This window comes from Talpa occidentalis, unplaced genomic scaffold (assembly GCF_014898055.3).
Source record: "Talpa occidentalis isolate TD23 unplaced genomic scaffold, MPIMG_talOcc4v2.1 talOcc4.4, whole genome shotgun sequence".
Classification (NCBI taxonomy): domain Eukaryota; kingdom Metazoa; phylum Chordata; class Mammalia; order Eulipotyphla; family Talpidae; genus Talpa; species Talpa occidentalis.
Window position 1 is genome coordinate 18,771,737 of NW_023604295.1, and position 24,573 is coordinate 18,796,309.

Consider the following 24,573-nt stretch of genomic DNA (forward strand, 5'->3'; position numbering starts at 1 on the left):
AGGTCAGGGGGTGCCAGGAGTTCAAGAAGAAGGAAGAAAGCAATGGATAGGGGAACACAGAAAAAGTTTAGAGTGGTGAAATTATATTGAGTGAAAGTAGTAGTGGATAGAGTTCACTCATTTGTCAAAACCATGGAACTATACAACACAAAGAACAACCCTTAAAGTAAATAATAGACTGCAGTTGATAATAATGTATCATTATTTTTTTAATAATGTATCATTATTCATTTATTAGCTGTAGCAAAAATGCTATACTAATACAAAATACACTAATATAATAAGGAAAACTGAGGAGTGGGAAGAGCATATGGAATTTTCTATATTATCTGCTCAATTATTCTGTAAATATAAAGCTAATAAAATGTCTATTCCTTAGTTATTTATTTTTTTTAGAGGCATGTTTTTATTTATTTATTTGTTTGTTTGTTTGTTTGTTTGTTTATACATGCACTGGGTACAGTCAGAAGCGCGGGAGGGTGAGAGAATTCACCAGAGCCAGAGCGGGGAGCAGAGCAGGCAGAAGGACCGAAGTACACTGCTGAGGGGAGCAGCGGGCGGCAGGAGAGGTCTGCACGCCATGTGGGACCCTCCTCTGGTGGCCGGGGAGCAGCCGGGGATCGAACCGGCGCCTCAGAGGCCGCGGGCAGCTTCGCAACCCAGCGCTCAACCGCTGTACCACCGAGGAGGCCCTCTATTCCTTATTTTTAAAAAATGGTTCTCAAACTTTTAGTTCTAACTATTTTTACTAAAATAAAAATTAGGGATTTTATTATTTAAGTTTATGAACTTCATAAACTTAAAAATGAACATCACCTTTTTGTCCTGAATTTTAACATAGCTAGGTATTTAACCATTCACTTAAGAATTCAAATGACTTCTGCTTATTTATTGAAAAATCATTACTAAATTTTCATAGATAAATAAGCAATGGGAGGGTGATATATGTGTAATTTTCGTGAACTGGAAGTTATGTTATGTATTGAAAATTTAGTACTTAGGAAAAAAATACCATTGCAGGTTGGAAATTTTTCAAATATATGCCACCCCCAAGTTAATGGGGATTCCACAGAAAAGGTGACATTGTATAAACTATAGTTTTCTATTAGCTGAGGTCAGAGAGAGGAAAAAAGAAATCCCTGAAACAATGCTTGTCCAACATTTAAAGTCTGTTCAGCCAGATGGCCTGGAGCAGACAGACTCATTCACCTTTTGTCTTCTTTATGGTTTCTGATTGTTCCAAACAATCCCAGATGTGCTATGCCTTAAACCCTTTCTCTTTTCCATCCTGATCTGTCTTCTGTATTTCTCCCATGAAAGGTCTGTGGCATTGCCTTCCCATATTGTGACGGGATTAAGTCTTTAATGATGTGTTTCTAAATGACCACATCCTTTTACTAGGAGGGGATAAAAATGGTTTCCATCTTTCTCAGATCCACTCCTCAAAAACTCCTAAAATGACAATTCCTATTCTGATAATAATTAAAACAAGTTCACCTTAGTAAATCCAGAGCTGTGATATATGTGGTTTCACTACAACATCCTCCCATTTAAAGAGCAATTAGTAATAAACACACTTTAAAAATCCTTAATTTTTAATTGTTACAATGTATTTTGTCAGAATTTCAAAAATGGTTTTAATTTAAGCATAGCATTTCCTTGATCATATAAAATATCAGTAATGCCCTAGAAGTTGTACTACTATGGCACATAATAAGTTATACAAGTATTGAAATATACAATATATTTATTGTAAAATAAACAGAAATCCAGTCCCATAAAGATGAAAAATGTTACAGAAATATCCAGTACCATAAAAATGAAAAATGATAGAAAATGTTATATCATATTACTTAGAATATAATTGATACCGATATATATGGTTATATAAGTAGTTATAAATGTAACAGATCTATATTTGTACATGCATGTCAAGGATAAAACACTATGGTCATTGAAATCTTGAGATTATAATAGTAGTTTTTAATGTTCTACAATGCAGCAATGCAAGGTGATTAATCTTGTAAATATTATATAGTTTTTGTTCTTACAGTTTGCTGTTCATTCAAAATCACATAACTTAAAATGTTTACTATTATCACAAGTTATCTACTATCTCATATGACAAGCCAAGGAAGAGCACTTTTTAAAGAAATTTTGCAAGGTTATCTTTTTCTAGAAAAATATAGTTTTCCCACAGAGTACTTCACACCTAATACATTAGCAAGGTAAACATTGCTTTTGCTGAAAATTTGACATCAGTTTATATGTTCTTCACACTAAAAAGAGCATTTGCAGCTCAAGTCTATAGTTGCCAGAACTTTTATCAATATTTTTCTAACCAAAGAAATTATTTTAACATGAGATTTGATAAAAGTCTTAATAATTGCATACCATCATCTGAAAAACACAATTTCAAATTTAAACCTGCATCACTCATCTTATCTTTTATTGTTAGAAACTAAAGTTTTATCAGAATAAGCAAAAGCAAAGCAACTGTGGGAAAGTCATTTGTTTTAAAGATTTTTCTAGTTGGCATTAGACAAAACTGCTCATCTCATTCTCATGACTCATTTGTCCATTTATAAACCATTATCAGTTCTGTATGAAGTTAGCTCATTCCTAAGTAGATGTGAAACACTTAAAATAGCAAAACCCCAGCAGGAGACCTCAAATTTGAAATCAATAGTATTGGTGGCGGAGGGGGCGGGAATCCTGTGTGGGCGATGCTGTGACACAGAACATAAACAGAGTCTCAGATAATGGAGGAAGGGTGGGCCTCAGGAACTCAGGAAAGTCTTCCCTCTGGTGAGGGAAGCTGCAAAATTGCAGCTGTCTGGAAGGTGGGAAAGTCCACACAGCAAAGAGCATGTTTATTTTTTTTGTAAATTAGAAACTGAATATACAAATGAACCTATATAAAAACAGGCAGTGACCGATGCCAACATTCCAAATATTTAAAAACACTTTGAAGTTTCCATTCATTGCAATCCTAGGTCATTTTAATACTGATTAAATACTCTGGGGGCCTGGACACACCAAGGATGCCCTAAAACCATGTTGGTTCTCTAGATCACAAATGGATTAAAAGTGACTTGTTGAGATATATTTGGAAAAGGAAGGACAAGTGGTTATTGCATGAGTTAAGTTCTTCAAGGAAGTACAAAAGAACAATCTACAACTACTTCAGTGTTGTTGGACTGGCCACACATATACCCACCTCACCCACATCACTGCTCCTTGAACAGATCTGTTTTCCAAACATCGATACCAGAAAACCAGATCTCCCAGGCACTGTGGCCTGTATAGATGAGGGCACCACACACAAGACTGACTAGAAACTATAGTTATGTTTGAGGTGAAAAAAAAAACAAAAACAAAAACAAGATTTCCTCTCAGTATGTGCCTTGCAAAGCACTGAGTGAGACACTTAAAAAGGGAATTAAAGCACAGAGAGATTATGGAGATGGGAGACATGCTTTAGAGGGCATGATGGGATAAACTTAAGGAAAAGCTGTCATGGAGAAAAACCATAAACTCTGGAGAAAGTCATTGATATGGAAAGAGCACAGCAGAACATCAAGATAGAATGTGAGTGTTTATAATTCTGTACCTGGGACTGCTTTGGCCCAGATACATTTCCAAGGTAGTTCTCTGCCACATGTACACTTGAAAAACTCAACATTATAGAACCAAAATACTCTAAATAGAATAATCTAAAGTCATTTTAGCATAGTCATGAAAAGAAAGACTTTTAGAGTCCAGTTGACTGATTCAAATCCCTGCCCATCCACTTACCAGTTGTGTGTCCATTTGCAAGTTGTGTATGTTCTTTATGCCTCAACTTCTACCTCTGTAAAATGGGTATAATGATAGCACCTACCTCCTAGGTAACAGAGAATTTAATGAGTGAATATGTATAAAACTTGTACATACCAAGATATATAAAATTCAGTTACTGTTTTACTAGTTTTGAATGCCAAAACACACAGCATAAGTTTTAGATTATTGTGACCCCAATAGACCAAAGTCTGAGTATTGCATCTATTTATCAGGAAGAGGGACTCAGAATAATGTCTAAAAACGTGAAGCTATTTCCCTTGGTGGACAATTCAAGTTGTGGGAATCATCTAAATTCCCAGAGCTGGTCAATTGTTTGTTATCCTTTACTGATATTTCCAGCAAACAATCTGGGAAACCACCTTACCCAGAATTCAACATTCTACAAGAACATCAACTGTGTTTACTTAGGGCTGTAGTGGGTAGTGTAAGCTGATATTTTTTCAGATTATAACCACCCTGCACATGCTTGGCTGTGCTACTCAAACCGGATTAGTCTTTCATTTGGAGTGGGCAGGTCAGGTAGCTCTTGAAACTAGAGCTCATCTTCTTAGAGTTTATGTGAAACATTTATTTAATAAACTTTATTTTTAGAATAGTTTTAGGTTCACAGCAAAACTGAGTGAAAGTTACAGCAATGTTCCATCTAATCCCTGCCACCGTACTTCCACATTACCAACATTACCAACATCCAAAGTGGCCCATTTGTTACTACTGATGAGCTTACGCTAAACTATCATTATCACCTCAAGTCCATACTTTATAGATTAGGTTTCATTTGTGATATCCCACATTGAATGTATTTAGATAAATGTATAATGACATATATTGACCATTATGGTATTATGCAAAACAGTTTCACTGCCCCCAAAATCCTGTGCCCACTTATTCATCCTGCCCTCTTTCCTAACTCCTGGCTACCACTGCTCTTAGATTACTGTCTCCATCTGTCTTTAACAGAAAGTCATAAGATGGAATTGTGTAGCATGTAGCCTTTCTGACTGGCTTCTTTCACTTAGTAATAGGCACTTAGGTTTCCTTCATGACTTTTCAATGCTTGTTAATCCATTTCTTTTTAGCACTGCATAATAGTCCATAATCTGGATGTACCACAGTTCATTACCCCAGTCACCTACTGAGGAACATATTGAGTGCTTCAGTTTTTCTCAATTATGAGTAACACTGCCACAAATATCCATGTGTAAGTCTTTGTGCGGTCATTAGTTTTCAACTTCTTTGGGTAAATGCCAAGAAACATGATTGCTGAGGCATATAGTAAAAGTATGTCTAATTTTATAAGTGTAAATTTTCCAGTTAAGATTTTGAAGGGATGATTGCTATGGCAAAGATCTTTGAGACTTTATCCCAAATCCTAGTAGTAACAGATTAAATTGACTCTGCTCTGTAGAAGTACTTTGATGCAAGAGTGAGAAGCTCAGTCATCTTGGATGACAACTTTGCATTCCCTCTTGAGAGGAGTAAGAAGTGAATGAGAGGACTTAGACCATAGCAGGGTAGGGTTCTGAAACTTCTAACTATAAATAGACTTTTCACAGGTTCATGTGGGTCCTAAATCTTACTAGTCTTTTCATAAACATAAACATCAAAACCTCAACCAAGACCCTCACCTGAGATTTAATTTGAACCATTGGCTGTTATCAAACTCTTAAAAAGAGGAAACATTCACCAAGAACTGGTTTCAGCAGCTCACTCGCAGCATTCCAGGTTCTGTGGTTGGATCAAGATTGAACACATGCTGGCACCTCATTCGCTGGGTCGTCCCAAAACTGTCTTCCTCCCTGGTGTTTTAATATTATGCCTTTGACTTTTATTGAAGGCCTTTACAAGAAAGAGCCACATGAGGCCCATTTCTGCATTTGCTGTGAAATTGGTATAAGGACATTGTCCATTAAATTACTCAATGTTCCCTACCTAAGACCCACATGAGAACTTGCTCTGAGTTTAGTACCAAGAAAAAAATGTGCCTTCCTTGAGAAAGTAGTAAATTTTCTTTTCTATTAGTGAGTTATGTAACCCATTGTGTTCCCCTTTTCTCTTTTTTTTTTCCCTTGGCTGTCAAGAAAAAATAATTCAGCCAGTTTTTATGTATAATCGTATCCACCAGGTTGACCTTTGTGGTTGGCTTCTTCCTTTTCTCTTAAAAATGTTTTTTTTTCTAATTTATTCTAATAATGTCATTATACAGGTCTTTTTGTGTAAGCAGCTATAATCTATATTCGAGTGTGTGTGCACCCAAATAAGACATCTGTACATATTGCTTTTCTTAATAAAGATTTTTAATATACTTTCTGTTTTATTTTATAAACAGCAATTGAATTCAATATAGGCTAGACACCTTGTTAGAGGTATAATTAAGTGCGAAATAATCATATGTCTTTGGGAAAAATCAGGAAAAAAACCTCAGGGACATAATCACCATAGCCAAAGTGAAAATCAATTTGTTCATTCATTATGTTTGTAAATCCAGCATTCATTCAACAAATATTTAATTGTGCTGTCTGTATGCAAGACTGCATGCTGGTCACTGTGAAGAATAAACACTTGATTTAAAAAAATGGATCAGTCTGAAGATATTTGTGGTTCAGCAAGTAAGAGTCAATGTATTCACCAATCCTACTTAAAGACAGGAATAAAGTATTTCTTGTCAAACAGTATCAAATTCTACTCGGCCAGTGTTTTCAAATGAAATGAGAAAATAAGGCTTGTACATATAAAATAAATTTTTGGGAGAATTTTGTGATAAAGAAAAGCAAAGCTTTGCATGCAATGATGCAATGATTAATAGTTAGGTTTTCCTCAAATTGAAATATGCTGAAAAGGATTATGAGAAGCAAAAAAAAATTACGTATGACTTTATGATGATCTGCAAGAGGCTATGAATGTCGGATCTCTTTTATTTTAATGCAAGCAATATCTCTTTTTTAAAAGCAGAAGAAATGCTATATGTGGACTGGCCATATAGACATTTATTTTATCAGTGTCTGAAACTCCCACACAGCAAGAAGGGTTATGGGACTATTTTCACAGCTTGTTGTTGGCCTTTCAAGAATTGAGGGTTGAAGGTTGCTACAATCATTTGCTTTTTTTCTTCTGCTTATCTTTTTTCATGAGGTGAATAATGCAAGAGTCTGGAAACCAACACTGGGTTGGGGGTTTAGCCTAGAGATCTGTTTAGATTAGTTACCAAGCCTCCCAGTTTGTGGTCATTGAAGGTCACTTGGTTGATAGCTAAAATTTCAATTGGAACCTTGTCATATAATCAGAATTTAAAGCCCAGCTGAGACTTTGTCTCTCCTGTGAAAGGGGAGGTTGTTTTATGATTAGCTTCAGAATGTTAAATTAGGTGTTGGCAATTATGAGCCATTTTTGTAGTTTAAATTGCACTATGGAAACACCTGTCCAGAATAGCAAAGGAAGGCATGCTTAAAAAAAATTAAAAAGTCTGATTCTATTATGCATGAATAGTCCTGCTTTTATTATCAAACCCCAGAAGCCACACTTAACCACTCTTGAGAAAGAATACTTTTTGTATCCCTTAACAGTAATTCTCAAGAACAAGCACCTAATTAAGGATATCTTTTGTATGTGGCACAGGGTAATGATTTGCATAAACAGCCCATCTTTTAAATGACTAAAACATTTTCCAATTCATTTTCAATAATGCTGTTTTTTTTTCCTTTCACTAGTCTTCATGTTCTTATAAAAAGTCCATTGATGAACCAGGGAATCATGTCCTAAAATGGGCAAGGTTTAATAAATTCTTCTGCTATTCATAAAAAGGATTTAGTATCTTTGAATAAAAGAATTTAAGTCAAAAGATGACTGAGAGGATAGGAAAGAAACTGAATGAATTTCTAAACATTGAAGTTCTTCTGATCAAAACAATCCATCAATTTGTCTCCCCTCACAGACCACACTGAGATGCAGCTGGGCATGGTTGGGGAGCAAAGAGATACATATATGCATAGATTTCCACTGCCAACTAAGATAGAATAAGAACCAAACTCCCACTCCCACCTAAAACAACTCCCTCATCCCGAAAAGACAAAATATTTGAAACAATGACTTTCAAAATCACGAATGTTAGGCAATGAAGGCAGTGTTCCTGGAGAGGTAAACCCAATGGTTGCCCTCAGCTTATGCTACTAGAACTTCCAGGCTGCAGTACAAGCAAGAGGGGTCCAGGATGATCCTGGAAGACTACCTGAGGTGAAAAGATCCAGCTGAGAGTTTGGAGATCTCAGGGAGGAACAAGGTGGCCAGAGTTCACTAAGAAATCTGAGGCTAGAGAAAGGATCACCCGAGATTGGAGCAGTGCCCAGTGCTACCTGGTATCACTCCTGTTCCCATCAGCCATAATGGAAAACCTGATTATTCATGGATTGTCAGGAAGAAAACTCAGAGGGGTCTTTCCTCAGTAGGGTAATGATCAATGCCAGCAAACATTAGTCTGGTCCTACTTTACAATACTTAAAACCAAGATCTGAAAAGTCAAATCATTTTCGGATAACTTAACCATGCCCCGGAACAAAACTCAAGATTATGTAAAATAAACAGCTAACATTGAAAAAGGTAAAACCCATGATATCAAAGATGATAAACATACCAAGAAGCAGGAAAACACAACCCATAATGAAGTTTAATCCATTGAAACTGACCTAGAACTGATGCAAATGCTAGAATTAACTATCAAGGATATTAAAACAATTATAACCATATTCCATATAGTCAATATGTTAAGTAAAGACATAAAATATATTAAGAAAGATCCAAATGGTCTATTTAAAGTGTTCTCTGGAAACTTCAATGTGTGAAGTGAAAAAATATATTGGATGGGATTTATGGCTGATTAGATATCGCAGAAGGAAAGAGTAGAGAATTTGGAGATACAGTGATAGACACTATTCAAAATGAAACACAGGGAATAAAAGACTAACAAGTGAACAATGCCTCATTGAGTTGTGGAACAACATATCAAATTGTATATTTTAAATATATGCAGTGATCACACGTCAGCTATACTTCAAAAGCTGCTTAAATATGAACTATGTTCAGCACCCTCAGGAATTTATAATCTAGTAAAATCAAATCAGGAGAGATTTATAACTACATGATGCAAGCAGCACCACCTTGCAAACACCAATTTAAGTTATCAATTGGGAGTAATAAATATATACATGCAGAACAATCTTAGTTAAAAAAAATCTAAAGAATAACTTTCCATAACAGGGAACATTTTAAGTGTCTTATACTTTTAGTATCTTAAATTTTTCTGCTATGATAGCAAATCTAATGTTACTGGAATAACATTTGGAATAACCTCTCTTAACCTTTACAGAGCACATTATCCCAATTCACTTTTTCAACATACAATTAATTTTTTTAGAAATAAAACTTTTGAGTAGATTTAATTGCCAAAATAACTACCTAGGAAATGGAAATAACCTTCAATTATGAACTATGATCAAAGAGAGCTTTTTCATTTTTCACATTGTTTCATGAAATGACTTTCATTTCCCCCATCACCTTTTAAGTAACCTTGACATACCATTTTATTTTTTATCACTGTTAAAATACTTTCAGTTGAATACAGTTTAATGAGACAAACCCTTTGACCAATTGTAATACAAATAGATTAATATTTGGGAAAAAGTATAACCAGGTGCTAAAAGGAGGCTCTCTGGTCTTGATATTGTTACAAAAAGTTTGCTTGAATGCTTCAGTCTAACTTCATATTATAACGTTGCAAGGTATGGGTTTCCTAAAAGTAATTTATAAATCAGTAACAGAGAAACATCTCCTGTCACTGATTCACTGATGATGTATGAGTACTTCTTACAGGATTAGAAATCCAACCATATCTCATTGTTACCCCGTTCTCAGAAAGACTTGCCTAATTATTCCCTAAACAAATTAGTTTCCAGAAAATGAAAGGGAAGAAAGAAGGTTGCAAACTTAGAAGCTATAGACTATCAATTAAAAATACCTATCTCTCTGAAATGTTTTTAGAAGACCAAAAGAGAATCTTATACTTTACCACATCTCTTCAACTCTAATGTTCCATCCATTGGAAAGCATGCCATCAATTTAAAGACACATTTACATTACATGTTCAGATAGCTTATAAGCAACATCCATTGGGTGTGCAGGGGAAAGTTCTTCATCCCTCTGGGTTCTTTTCATGCTGGACAAGTGATCAAAACAGCTTCCAAAGGTTTACCAAAGGAAAAGTTATTTTAATGACATCGATATGGAAAATTTACAGGGTTGTAAATTCTAAAGAAAAATGGAGCAAACCAGGGATATTTCTCCTGTGTTTAGGACCTGGGATATCAAGGAGAAAGTGGGGGGCTTCTTATAAGAAATAGAAAAGTTGACCTCACCATTTTACTCTGAGAGTAAAGATGAGAGTCTCAGATAGAGAAGACTTGTTTACAGATAAACTTAAACCTCTGTGATATCCCCCAAACCACATTCTTCTTGGTCATAAGAGAACACAGAAATTGCTTTTTTGATTAGGGCAAGGATGGGAACTTAAATAGTGATAATCTCAACTTAAATTAGGGACTCAGGCTAGGACAGGAGCCTCTCCTTAGCTTCCAGGGCTTTCTTTGCTCGTAAGTAACAAGTTTTCTCAGAGGTTCCTGGGGTGTCTATGACCTTTAGCCCCCAATATTGAAGTGACATTTATTGGAAGGGATCTTTGGGAATCATATTGAGAACAGCTTATCTGATCATTTTTGGGAGGGCAATCTCACACATCCCAATTTCAGAATATGTGAGTTTTATCAAGGAAATATGCCATTTGATCATAAATAACCAGATGTCTAAAATTTTAATATATGTCAAGTAAAGATGTCTATGTATATATGAAAGAGCACCTTGAATGTAAATAACTAGTTTTGCGGCAACTCATCTCTGAGGAAAGTTTGAAATAACTTTGAAAGATGTTATTTTATACCTGAATTTTTTTTTTATTTCCAGTTCTCTACACACCTTTAGAAATTGTACGGCCCTGTGAAACAGAAGAAGTGAATTTCTGTAGCCAGGAAAAATATTTATTATTTAGTAGATTATATTTTCAATTTACCATTAAATAATCATTTACTGAAATATGTTTCTATCTGGATGCTATCTAGTTGTTCTTTATTCATTTAGCCATGGGTCCATCTCAAATAGCAGGGTGAAATTGTAGGATGACTGGTTCACAAAGGAGAAAAAAAAGTAAGTTTTAAAATACTTTGTAATTAGAAGTAAAGTGTAAAAATTGATACCTCTTTCATTAAATCTGTTCTCAATCAACAATCAGCTAGTCAATAATTACTCACTAGAACTTAATATATGCAAAATATAATTCATTACCCTTTCATCAAAGGCAGAAACACAACAGAGTACCAAATGATTCTGAAATCTGAAAATTGGCAGTATTAACACATTGAACAGTGGAAGTTATTTCCTTTACTTTAATGTGACACTGGCTACATAACCAACATGTAGAAAGTAAAATATTTTAAGATTAGAGGGATGCAAAGGGAATCTGAGACTCCCCAGGGCACTTAGAAAAAATAGAATCTAAAAAGAAGGTTTTTCTTACATCTAGCTAAGATGCCTTACACATGACTCATTCAGTAGTTAAAGGAGGGGGCCTACAGAGTGTGACCCAAAACTGAGGGAAAATGCTGACTCTCCTCCCATTCATTTTTAGGGCCAGACTAGCCTGCTGTGCCTATTTTCTTTGTTCATTAGACGGTCTCTTCATTCCCTTCTCTTTCGTTTTCCTACATAGTTCCCATCAGTGCTTCACACTAATTGCAACTCCTATGAACTTCCTCCAAAGTAGTTGGTGCATGTAATTTGGGAGTGAGCTCCTAAAATCTTAACGCTTGGATTGATTTTAAATTCCTAATTAGTCTACTGTAAGAGTTAAGTCTACCAGGATTTAAAAAATTTTGGGAGATCTTTAATATCAGTTGAGTCTGAAGACCATACTTTCATTTCTAGTGACAATGCTGATTTCATTTAGTTTTTTCACTACTTTGAGAAGTTCTTCTAGGTTAGAATATACAAGATTCTGGGATTTTGTGCATTTTTCTGGGAATAAAATTCATGTTTACTTCAGGATCTTAGAAATATTTTTGCTACCCTCCCTTGCCCTAAAAGGATGAAAATCATGGTTCTAGGTTTTTTATTCACTTAGTTTTTATTTATTAAGACCATTTTGCTTGTCATATATCATGCTAAATACTAAGGAACAGAGATGTTTACATCTGTATTTGGTTTCTTATATTGATTTTTTTTTTTAGATTTATTTATTTATGCATACAAGAGCTGGAGTACAGGCCAGAGATGCAGAGGGTGAGAGGATTCACCAGAGACAGAGTGGGGAACAGAACAGGCAGATTGACTGAAATACACTGCTGAGGGGAGCAGCAGGCAAGACAGGAGAGGTCTGCTGCACCATGTGGGTTGCTCCTTGGGTGGCTGGGGATTGAACTCATGCTGCAGAAGCTGCGGTTTGCTTCATAGTGTGGTGCTTAACCCCTTGCACCACCAGGGAGGCCAGGGTTCCTTTCTTGGGGAAGTTTATTGGGTCAGCAGATACTGAAGTTGACCACAACAGTACAATGCAGCAAATTCTGTAATAAAAGCAGCTGTGTTTTCTTCAAACACAGAGGAAGGAAAAACTGAGTCTAGGGAGAGTCAGTCAGAAGAATTCGTAAAGTTTGGACATTGAATAAAACATGGGTCTTGATGCCCAAGGAAAAGACAGGACATTGTTCCAATTCCTGGCTTGTTGATGGATTATCTACATGACTGCAGGCAGCCATTGTGACCCCAATGTATTGATAAAATGCACCATGCTCTTAAAGAGTTTGACTTTTAACCTATAATACAGGTATAGTTAAGTGTGATAATTATTTAACAGACAGATTGAAAGGTCATCTTTACATGGAAATAGGGTTTAGATAAAGATCTGGATAAGTATGAAATCATTTAGGGACTCTGTAAAGAAAACAAATGCATATCAAGTACATCTAGCCTTACACAATGAAGAGCAAACCTTAAAATGCAGTAGGTGGGCTGAGTGGGAAGAAGAAAGACAATATCTATTGAGAAACTAGGAGAGATTAGTACACTAGATTCCATGGCAGAAATAACAATGAGCATCAAATTCTATTAAAAAGTAGAGTAAAATGGGAACAAAATTTGTTCTGGCAAGAGTGTCATTTAGGACTAAAGAAAGAACAATCTCAGTAGGATGATGAGAGAGGAAACCAGAGGGCAGTAACTGAAAGACTGTGTGAAATTTGCAAAAGTAGAGTCAGTAAGTATGGGCTTTTCTGTTCTTACTCTCCCCCCAACCCCCGAAGATTAAGCACAAACTGAAAAAGGAATTAATAAGTAGCTTAATGTAAGATGTTGAGCTGAGATAAATTATTTTTATTTATTTATTCATTTTATTTATAGATATTTTACATCATTCTTCATTTTTGTACAATGTATGCTATTTTTAAGGTGACAGAGACTTGGGCATAATACATTCTAGAGGAAAGATCCAGGGGAAAAAAATAGAGAAGATCTATAAAAAGAGGGATTAAATGATGACCAAGATCCCACAGTATGAGGAAGATCTTAGAGAGGTCAAGGGATATCTTACTTTGAGGCAGGAGGTAAGATGGATAAGGATGTGTTCTGTGATCAGAGGCCAGGATGGCAGGGAGACAGGTGAGCTGTTCCCAATAGCTTCTCCTTTATTTCAAGAATCGGGTAAGTAGGAGTCAGAGACATGGAAGTGAAAGGAGCCCTAGGAACTGGCATATAAGACATCTGAACAGCAACAACCAAAAACATGAAAAGAACCACAATCAAACAAAAGAGAAAAATTTACCCTGGGGTGTAAAGGACCTAGTTGTTTCAGAACAAAGTTTGTTGTTACAGTTTGTCTTCATTCTAGAATTTGAATGTTCACCACCAAGTACAAATAGTAAGGAAAAGGGTCATAAAAAAAAAAGGAGAACAAAAAAGAAGAGGAGGAGGAGGGAGAGAGAAGGGGAGGAAAAGAAGAAAGAGTAGAATCGTCTTGTGTGTTGCTATGGTGGTAGTTGAGGATGGGTACTACCAAAATAGAAAATAAATTGAGGGTGCTGGTGAAGGTACATCTAAGTGATTAAATCATGATATCCAGGTGCAATTGGAATGAACTTATAGCAAAAGGAAACAGTCAGATTGGGGAATGTATAGACATTTCAGTCAAGAAAAGTATGAAGAAAGCTCCAGAAGTAGGAAAAGCATTCTCAAAGTGGAATGACAGCATGCTTAGAAAATTCATCAAGCACTGGCTTATATCATAGCCCATTTCTCTCTGGGGGAGTTAGGAAGATGCTGCCAACAACACAGTATTTCTAACCATTAGGATACTTAATACACTAAGTAGTGAAAATGTTTAGGAAAAAATACAGATGCTAAAGGCCTGATGGAGTTTAACCCCATTCAGATACCTAGATTTTATTTTTCTCTTCAAAGCAAGTTCATGTTCGTCATATTGCAAAATAATTTATTCATCATAAGTACATATGTATTAGTAATTTATGGCCTGCAAATATTGTCTCTGGGACTCTTTTCTTTTCCATAGTGCTGTGTAAATCATCTCTATTAGGCGGAGTCCATGAGATAATATCTGCTAATACTGAGGTTAATGCAGAAACATAGAGACTTGCCCCTCGATCCTATTAACCAGTATTTTCTCCTTTCTATCTCAAATTTTATTTTCTCTTCCTACATGGGTATCACCCTCTTGGAAACCAAATTTTATATTTTATATTAACAAAAGCAAACACATTTTTTTTCCAAGTGAGAATAATACATTAGGTTAGCACCTTGCATAATCTTGCATTACCTGTTCCAAAACCTTGATGAAATATCTCGTCCCAAAGGACATACAGTTATTCAACTTGATAAGCATAAAGTTATTTATCAGCTCCCTCCCTAAGTATTTGTAGAAACAATTCTGTCCATAGCCCAATAAAATCAGTTTTCATCACCAAGGGTGTCCTGCCAGTGACTGACCAAGCACAGGTGGTCACTAAAACTTAGGCATGAAATGCTTTCACCAGAGTGAACAGCTTCTTAGGAGATTATTCCAAGTACAGCGTGTTCCAGGTATGCAGCACCTGTTACCCACTTATTTAAATGTCTCATGAAGGGGACAGAGAAAAAAATAGTGTCTCTGTCTCTGGGAACATAGATAAATTTAGCACACAGCACTTTTGGGCAAAACACAAGTTTGAATTGTCTTAAGAAAAGCTGTAAGATATAACTTCTTGAAGAGACTTCACATTATAATTTATCCCATAAAATAATGGTGACCAGGAAAAGGAAGGAAAATGATGGAGATAAAAGAAATGACAATAAATAAATAAATAAATAAATGGAAGGCCATACTATAAATCCAGGCATGAAATGGAGAAGAAGAAAACTCAACTTATCTTTCTTGCTAATGTTTGTATTAAGTCAAAATATTTGGTCCATTGTATCTACTTGATTATTGAACATATGAGATGCAGGTAATGGCCTTTTAAATTTTGAAAAACTACCTTCTGTCTAGAAGATGTAATCAACCAACTCTTTAGGAAACAAGTTGAATTTATATGATTTTGCCTTCATTTTGAGATAAACTCAATCTAAATAGGGCACCTAAATTTTTTTCCCCTCAATCTAAATAGGGCACCTAAATTTTTTTCCCCCTTAATCTCATTAACTAAAATAAAAAACTAAACATCAAAAAACTTAAACACTGGATCTAATATTATTTTAGAAAGTATAGTCACTGGCATTTCTGCAGACAGGAACAATGAAATGTATTTAGAAACAAAGCTGTTGCTACATTGATGTAAAATGTACCATGCTCTTAAATAATCATTGCTTTATACAAAATGCATACACAAGAGCATGATTCCAAAGCACATGTGCGTACTTGTGCACACAAGTGTATGCACACACAAAGACACACACACACACACACACCACAGTATTCAGACAAAGATGGGGTGCTAAACACATAAACTCTTCAGCATTTCATTACAATATGAAGTAAAACACCTGTCTACATACTTTGCACTACTATAACTTTTAGACCACAGTTTATTAATAGCCACTTTGTGAGTACTTCTTCAACCTTCTGAGGCTGCTTTCAGAATTACAAACATACTCATGAGAAGGGAATCCAAGGTCAGCAGACTGTGTTAAGCAAGTCCTAAATTTATAAAGTTTCTAGAAATGGATAATTTTTCATTCTCCCTCCCCATGCTTACTGGGCTCAAGACCAGCCGCTATTTTCATGAAATCTTTTTTTAACACAGGGATGAACATCTAACGTGCATCTGTGGTCTAAACTCACCCTGTGGGTTTGCGAATCTAGTGATTGACTAAGGACTAACACTTTGGAATAGGTCCTACCTTCTCTTCCTGCCAGGCTGGCACACCTCAGGAGCAGGTGCAAATGCAGAGCAGTTTCCAGCCTCAGAAAACTCTTCATTGTTGCTGCTGTTCTATACAGGAAATATAAGAATGCACAATAATTAGAAACATATATCTTTTTTTTTAAGGTTTATTTATTCATACATATAAGAACCGGGATATAGGTCAGATGCGCAGGAGGCTGAGAGGATTCACCAAAGACAGAGAGAGGAACAGAACAGGCAGACTGACTGAAATACACTGCTGAGGGGAGCAGTGGGCGAAACAGGAGAGGTCTGCCGCGCCATGTGGGTTTCTTCCTGGCCAGCAGGGATCCAACCCTCACTGCAGAGGCTGTGAACAACTTCACAGTGCGGTGCTCAACTGCCTGCGCCACCAGGGATATATCTTTGTTATTGTTGCATGTGTGTGTGTGTGTGTGCTTGTGCTTTGCTTTTCTTCTTCCTCCTTTTTTCTTTTTTACTTTTTACCCAACTACTGAAGGGTTATGTTAAGTTTTGCACTTTTACTTGACTTTTTAATTCCATCAAATACAAAGATTTCATGATCCTTTGTGTGTGTGTGTGTGTGGAAACATAAGCACTGGGGGTTTTGTGCAATATATATCATGCAGTTAAGGCATTTTAAGGGTAAATAAAACATTTTTGCACAGAATTGTGAAAAAAGCCAGAAAAATATCAACAATTAAAATTAAAACTGCAGAAGTCATTATAAAATAAATGTCATTATCCATGTGTGAAATGCTTCTCAAGAAATGATTGAAGTAAATGATGGAATGCTTTAAATTTCATCCAGAAGCAAAATACTTCTTTGAAACCTTCCTAAAAATACATAAATTTAAAATGTAACACTATCTGACATAGAGTAATGAAATAATAATTTAAAAATATATAAGCCACAATATTGTATAATACACAGAACAGGCACTCAATAAACATATGTTCTTTTCCCACCCAAATAATGATGAAGTACGTTGTTATAATTACAGACATCAAGGGTATGCACAAATAACAGAGAAAGAAGAGTAGAAATTTATCTGTATATCACCACAACTGCCCAGGGGAAGATTTTCAACATTTTGTTTTGCTGTCCAATAGAAGCACTCTATCTTAGTAAAAGCACTTACTTATATGGGAAGGTGACATTAGTCTAGGTAATGTGATAATGTTACCCAGAAAGTCTAATTAACTTCCTCTACTCTGACTCAATACATACCAGAAATGTTTACATCTCTATTTGGTTTCTTAAATTGATTTTTCTAGTAGGACAAGATTGCTTTCAGCCATGGATAGACATATTCTAATTTACTTAATAATAATGTTGCCCAGTATTCATTAAAACTGTCATTCTTTTTGAAAATGATTTTTGACACATTTTATAATAATGGCCATCTATCCCCATCTGATCACCAGAATTGTTATTTTAAACCGGTAGAATCAAAATATATCCATCCCCTCTCCTCTGAATAAGGAAGTCCCCTAAAATGCAGAAAAACAAAACAAAAATAAAGGAAAACAAAATATTGAAAATCTTCTAAAAATTTAGTAGACATCTCTAATCCTAACCCATGGTATTTGACAACTAAATTAAATAGAGGAATAACTTAAAAGAGTTGCTAGAGTAAAACCTTGCACGCAAATTTTCTAACACATTCATCCTGTAAGAGTCCCAGAAAAATACTGAAAATTGGAAATTCAAAGAACAATTTGAAAGTAAGTATGGTATTTGAAAAGCACATAAGGAACAATTAGCCCCATATTCCTGCTCCTTACTCTCGGAGACCTCAGATTACCCCAATTCTAACATACCTGCAGCACAAGAACAGAGCCAGCAAGGTGCCATATCAGGGGGGAAATGGAATTAAGCCAACATTTGCTTATTGAAGTGTGGATCCTGAATCTTCCTTCCTCACCAAATTCCAGAAAGCTGGTAGCTCTGTTAGTTTCCCCTACATAGGTATAAGAGTGGTGCCTCACAGAAAACACCCAAGTAGGAATACAGGCATTTGGGTGTTTCACAACACAGGAGCTGAATATAGGATCATGGTAAACATAGGAGCCTCAGTAGTACAGAAATGCAGCCAACATCTACAGAACTTCCTATTTACTTTTTAGAGCCTTTCTCTTACTTAGAAACACACCAAAAGAAATGAAAGCCTCTAAAATTAAAATAAGAAAAGAACCAAAACAAATCTCAGGAGCACAAAGACATTGTAATTAATATCCTTAGGGAAATTAGAAAGGTATTAAACACATGGAACAAAACCAAAACGCGTAAAAAGGAGCATTCATGGAACAAAAAGTAGATATTAGAGCATTAAAAAATACTATATTAACTAAAATTTCAACAAAAGAGTAGGAAGATCAAAACTACAAAGAGATAATCAATAGGAGAGAAAAGATGAAAGAAAAAAAATTAGTCAAAGAGGCCCAACTTCTGACTAACAGGAGTTCCATAGAGAAAACCAGAATATCTTCCATCTATGAAGGATGTAAGTATCCAGATTGAAAAGGCCTACCATCAAGTGCCTAAAGCTATAAATGAAAGGAAAAAGAGAATCTCTAGAGACAAATAGGGAGTTCATACAAAAGATCAGAAATAACAATTGCTTTTGCTTTCTAATAGCAACATAGAAAGCAAGAGGACATTGGCACAATGCATTTCAATTTATAAGGTGTAAAATATTTATTTTAGTCATCTACATCCAAACACACTACCAACCGCATATAAAAATGAAATGAGGCCATTTTAAGGAACTCTGTATTAAAAAAAAAAAAAACTTTCATGCTCTTTTTCTCTGGAAGCTAATGGTATATAGTCCATGCCTAACAAGGAATAAGCCAAGAAGAAGGAAGACTTAGGACCAAGAAACAAATCCCAAATGGAGAGATCAAAACGGAGAGAAGCAAAAGGCATTCCTAGACATTGCAGCGTGTCTAATATTACAGCTAATAATACTACATATACTAATAATACTACAGCTTGGTAGTAGTGTTCCCACAGAGGAGAGCCATAAGGAAGTTGTCTAACCTTTACAATGATTGTTTATTACATTGGGTTTCCAGATGACAGACTGGTTCAAAGTGATTATGTATAGTTTTAGGAAGATGATGTAAGTTTCTTTTGTATTTTTCTCTATTTCTCTCTCTCTCTCTCATTCTTTTAGCTAGGACAACATTGATCTAAACATTATATATGATTCAGAGGTACAGGATCACACCCTTTGCATGTATGTTACCACACCACACCCACTTCCAAAGCATCCATCGTCCTCCACTACAGGCAATTGTGCCCCCTCTAAAGCTTGCTCTCTTCCCTCACTTCCTTTGGTAGCTTCAATTCTATAGTCAGATCTCTAGGGTTTGTTATTGGTTCAATTTTGTCTGACCCTTTGTTTTGTTTCTCTACATTCCACATACAAGTGAAACCATATGGTATTCTCCTTTTGATTTATTTTGTTTAACATCACTGCCTCCAATTCCATCTATGTTGCTATAAATGGCAAGAGTTCATCCTTTTTTATAGTTGAGTAGTATCCCATTGTTTATAACTTATGATCCTACTAAAATAAGTCGATAATAACTAATTTCTAAATGTCAATCAAAAACCAGACTCTGAACTACATCAAAATACAGGTATCCCAAGAGGCACTGATTGAAATGGACTATAACTTCTCCTTCATTTATTAGAATTTTTTTGTTGTGGTTGATGATGCAGCTATACTTTCACCATGTCATTGAGGACTAGGTAGAAAATGAAACAGAAAATGTCATCTTCATGTAATTTATAGCTAGTCTATAAGAGATTAAATATTAGACATCAGTTCTAATTCAAGGACATAAAAGGAGAGAGGGAAATATTGATAGAATAAGTTACTTGAAGGGGAATAAGGAATTGATGGAATGAATTATCTTGGGTACAAGATACTTTTAAGATCTAAATAATCCCTTCAAGTTGAAACATTTTTTTAATGAATTATATAGAAATATTCCAGTTTTTGGAGAAGGGCTGTATATTGAACAATATACCATATTAATTTCATAGTAACTACACTGGAAAAGAAAGGAGGAACTCATGCTGAACAAAATTGGTGCAACACTCTTCTGTCAAACACCCAGACAACTTTGCTGAGCCCTAACTCTAACCCTAATTGAATTCTCTTTGGGGAGAAAAAGAGATAACAACCCGAAAGTATAGTGTTCCTACACATTAAAGCCATTATCTTACCAGTTTTTGCCAAAATTATAATTAATACTTCATCCTTCTCATATAAATAAGATGAATTAAAAATCCCTGTGCACACCTGCAAACAAGTGCTATTACCAGTATGCTTTTGCTCTCAAACTCTTTGCTAAAGCATCAGAGTTTTAAAAGACAGCAGCATCTCATATTATCATTCATTTGCATACACTATGCAGCAATGGTGGTATTGCGAGGTGATTGTTACTGCAAAACTTCCATTTCCCTTTTTATTCATTCCTTCATTTAACAGTTGTTGAGTACTACAATGTATCACTGCCCAAGGGCTGGTGATGCCAGGTAACCAGTACAAAGCTCATATTCAAAAAGGAGGAAACAAATCATTAACTAGTCAATAAATAAATACTCAAAATCACTATAAATAAAATACAACACAGAGAATGAAGGAATTGTTTAGCAGAGCGAGTCAAGAAAAAGCTCAGCATATTGGGTCACCCATAACACCACTTGGCCTGGTAACACCCCTGATAGGTTCCATGACCTTGGCCAGAGAATTTCTTTTTCATATTTTTTTTTTCACCTACTAAGCAGTTTGACAAATTATCATTTCATCCCCATGGTCCAACTTAGAAAGCATTTCTTGGCCTGTTCTCTGGACTTTCTCCTCTGAGAGTCTGAACTGCTGACTCTCAATTTGCTTTCATCTAGACCTTATTTTTGCCACACTTTTTACCTAGACAGCAACCTCCTGATTTTTGACCCAGCTCACATGTGATTTGATTCTTTTGGAATTCAACTTCTCTGATGACTTAGAATTTTATTTCTGTATGGCTGCGCAGTACAGCATTCTGATTGGAAGTCTAATGGTTCTATTGCAGAGTAAAGAGTGTTTTCTCTCCTATTTTCTTTCACTGGTTCGGAACACTTCCAGACACAGCATGCAATGTTTAACCCTTAACAGCCTACATATGACATGAAGTCTTACTGGACTTTAACCCCCAGGAACTCAAAAGCATTTGAGAACCCATTTTACTAGCAAAAAATGAATTTTATTTTATTCTTGTGTGTTTCATCACACTGATGCTATATTTAATTAAAAGTGAAGAAACCCTAGAAATTACTCTTACTGCTGTTCATTTTGTTTTTATGCAATTACTATAATCTAATAAACAGTTGGTTTTCTGAAATGTTGGAAAACAATGAGACCAGAGTGTAAATAATTTTCTAAACAAAAGATACTAATTGAAAAGGCAACAAGTTGAACATTCAGTTTTATAGGCTACCTGCACAAACAGCCCACCGCAAGTGCCCTGGCAGTGGTAACTATAGCTCCCAGACATGTTATCCGCTAATGGGCTTCCTAACCCCAAATTCTTCTCTGTGGTTCCACAAGGAAAGTACTCATGATCTCATTTAGGTCTCCCTGTAGTGTCTTTGCCACAAAGTATAATCTTTTCCCTTCTGGGGTTCTTTTCAAAATGCAAGCCACTGTATACTTTCTTCTTACAAGTTGGATCCCAGGACTGAAATGCTGTCTCCTGCTGTGTTGAACATCTGTTCAAAGTCTTGCTACTTATTTTTCTTTCCTCACTTACTTTCCCACTGGTTATTTCCCACACCAAAATGACTTGACAAAATGGGGTTAGCAACATTTGTTTGTATACTTTGGGGCCTATATCTTTTGTATTTTGCATTATCCCTCTGCAGAGAGAATGGCATTCTCTGCATATATATATGATTCAACAATTATTTGTGGAAAGAAGAAAAGGGTGACTGGATACCACTTTTCTTTATATCCCCAAAGTGGCACTCAACAGATGTGACCCCTTCTTTATTAAATAAAATATTAGACACTATCAACTTTTACATATTTTTGATTAACAGATGTGGAGGTTTGGGAGTGACTAGATTCCATAAGAACTTGAAGTGAGGGAAGCAAAATGAGGAGGGAGTCCAGATATTTTAAATAAAAATATCTTAAAGATAAATTGGAGTGATTTTAGATCACAATAAAATGCAAAAACTTGCTTTGAGTAGAGTGAGAGGAACTGTAAGAATGAAAAAAGAAAGCATAATCTTTCAAATAACTTAATAAATTAAGGCTATCAAAACATCTGCTTAGTATGATGGTGAATCTATCACATAGCTGCAGCTCAGGGAGTATCTATAAATCATTGAGGGTATTATTAATCAGGAAAAGATAGTATTTTTTACCAAAAAAGTGCTCCTTAAATAGAAAATGCTCCCAATTGACATAATGCTCTAATATGTGATTTCACGGATGCAGAAGAACCATATCCTTAGTGACATATAAGAAGCAGGGAAGATACTAATAGTCCTTTGCCCATTACCAGTGTCCCTATCTGCACAGCAAGGACTTAGACACTCTTCTTTCAGTGCAAGCTTTCCTTTATAGTTCACGACTATAAAATATGACAATTAGGTTCAATATAAATATTACCAGGTGCACCAACTCAATTTTTTTCCTAATCTGTGCCTAAAAATACTTTTAAAAACTGCTTATCATTTAAAATATTATTACTAGCATTTATTTGCCCACTAAGTATCCAGACCTGACCATGGAATGGAGTATCCATTCCTGGAGTGTCAACCAGGAATTCTAAGGGCAATTCTGGGCATATTCTTTATCTGACAGTAAACAAACCGTCTCAGGGTCCCACATTCAGCCCAACAGGAAGAGCTGCTGTTCAAATCTAAATGCCCATGTTATGAAAGTCTCTCTTATCGAGCTACAACTTCCCATGGGTTTCCTAGGTTTCCAGCAGCTGATTTGTAACAGCTAGCACCTAAACCTACTAGTGGTTTAGTCCAAAGTGTTTAGTCCTCTGCCTTCAGGAAAACTTATATATCATAAACTTACGAAGACATCATTAGCTATTTCAGGCAAGGGTTTGGATCAGTTTCCTACAGTGGTGACCTAACAGTACTTGCCTTATGTAGGAAATATGAGCCCCTTCATCCTATTCTAGAAGATCTTTGACACACAGGGAAACAAAGTGATAAGAATTAGTGGGTAAATTAAATTAGTAGTGGAATTTAACTGGAAACCTGTGGTAGTTCTTAGCCACTCAGAGAGAGAAGTCAATAGATAAATATTTTTCCCTTTTCATCTTTGAGAAGATGTTCTGAGGTACATGACTTAGAGATTCTCAATACCAATCCATAGCATTGAGCAATTCATCAGCGACAGCAGTGACCAAGAAGCAACTCATCCTTGGTCATTGACTCTCTTTCTATGTATTTCTCTGCTGTTCCTGCCCCTGTTCTCTGCTGTCTCCATGGAATCAACTCCCAAATATGCTACCCAAGCACAAATCTTTGCCTGAAGTTCTGCTTCAGGGGAACCCAGGGTAAAATAGCCAACTCTACCCCTTGAGGCCACTGGAGCCATTGACTGCAAACACCACCAGAAGCTGAGTATTAATACATAGACTATTGCAAGTCTACCTCCATTGCCAGGCACTGGCACGTTTCTCTGGGGAATGATGGGAACATGGAATTGCAACATTTTGCCAATGTTCTGCTTGTTAGTTTCCTGAATAAAACTCATACAGTGTGTGGTTCTTTAATTTTCCTCACTTTACATTCTTGATACATTGACAGTTATAGAAAAATTCCAATAAGTCATTTTTATTATCCAAGGCTTATTATAACTAAAGTTGTATAGAGTTCCAGAAAAGCGTATTTAAAAATGCACAGGGTATATATGTGAATGTATTTGCAAACTTCTCTTGGGTTGGCTGATGGAAAAATGACTCAATTTCAACAATTAGTAAGTTGAGCTGTTAGCATAAATTGAGATGACTGGCTCATTATCAAATCCTGAAATGTCTGGAAACCATGGAGTGCTTTCTCTTGCATCTTTTATCAGAAACTTACCAAATGGGATAATATAAAAGATATATAACACAATATGAAGTCCATGACAAGCTTTGGTAAAATTTTGGTTTCCTTCCTCTACTTCCATGGTAGTGGAAAATAGAACTGCCTAAATATGACAAACATTCAGAAGTT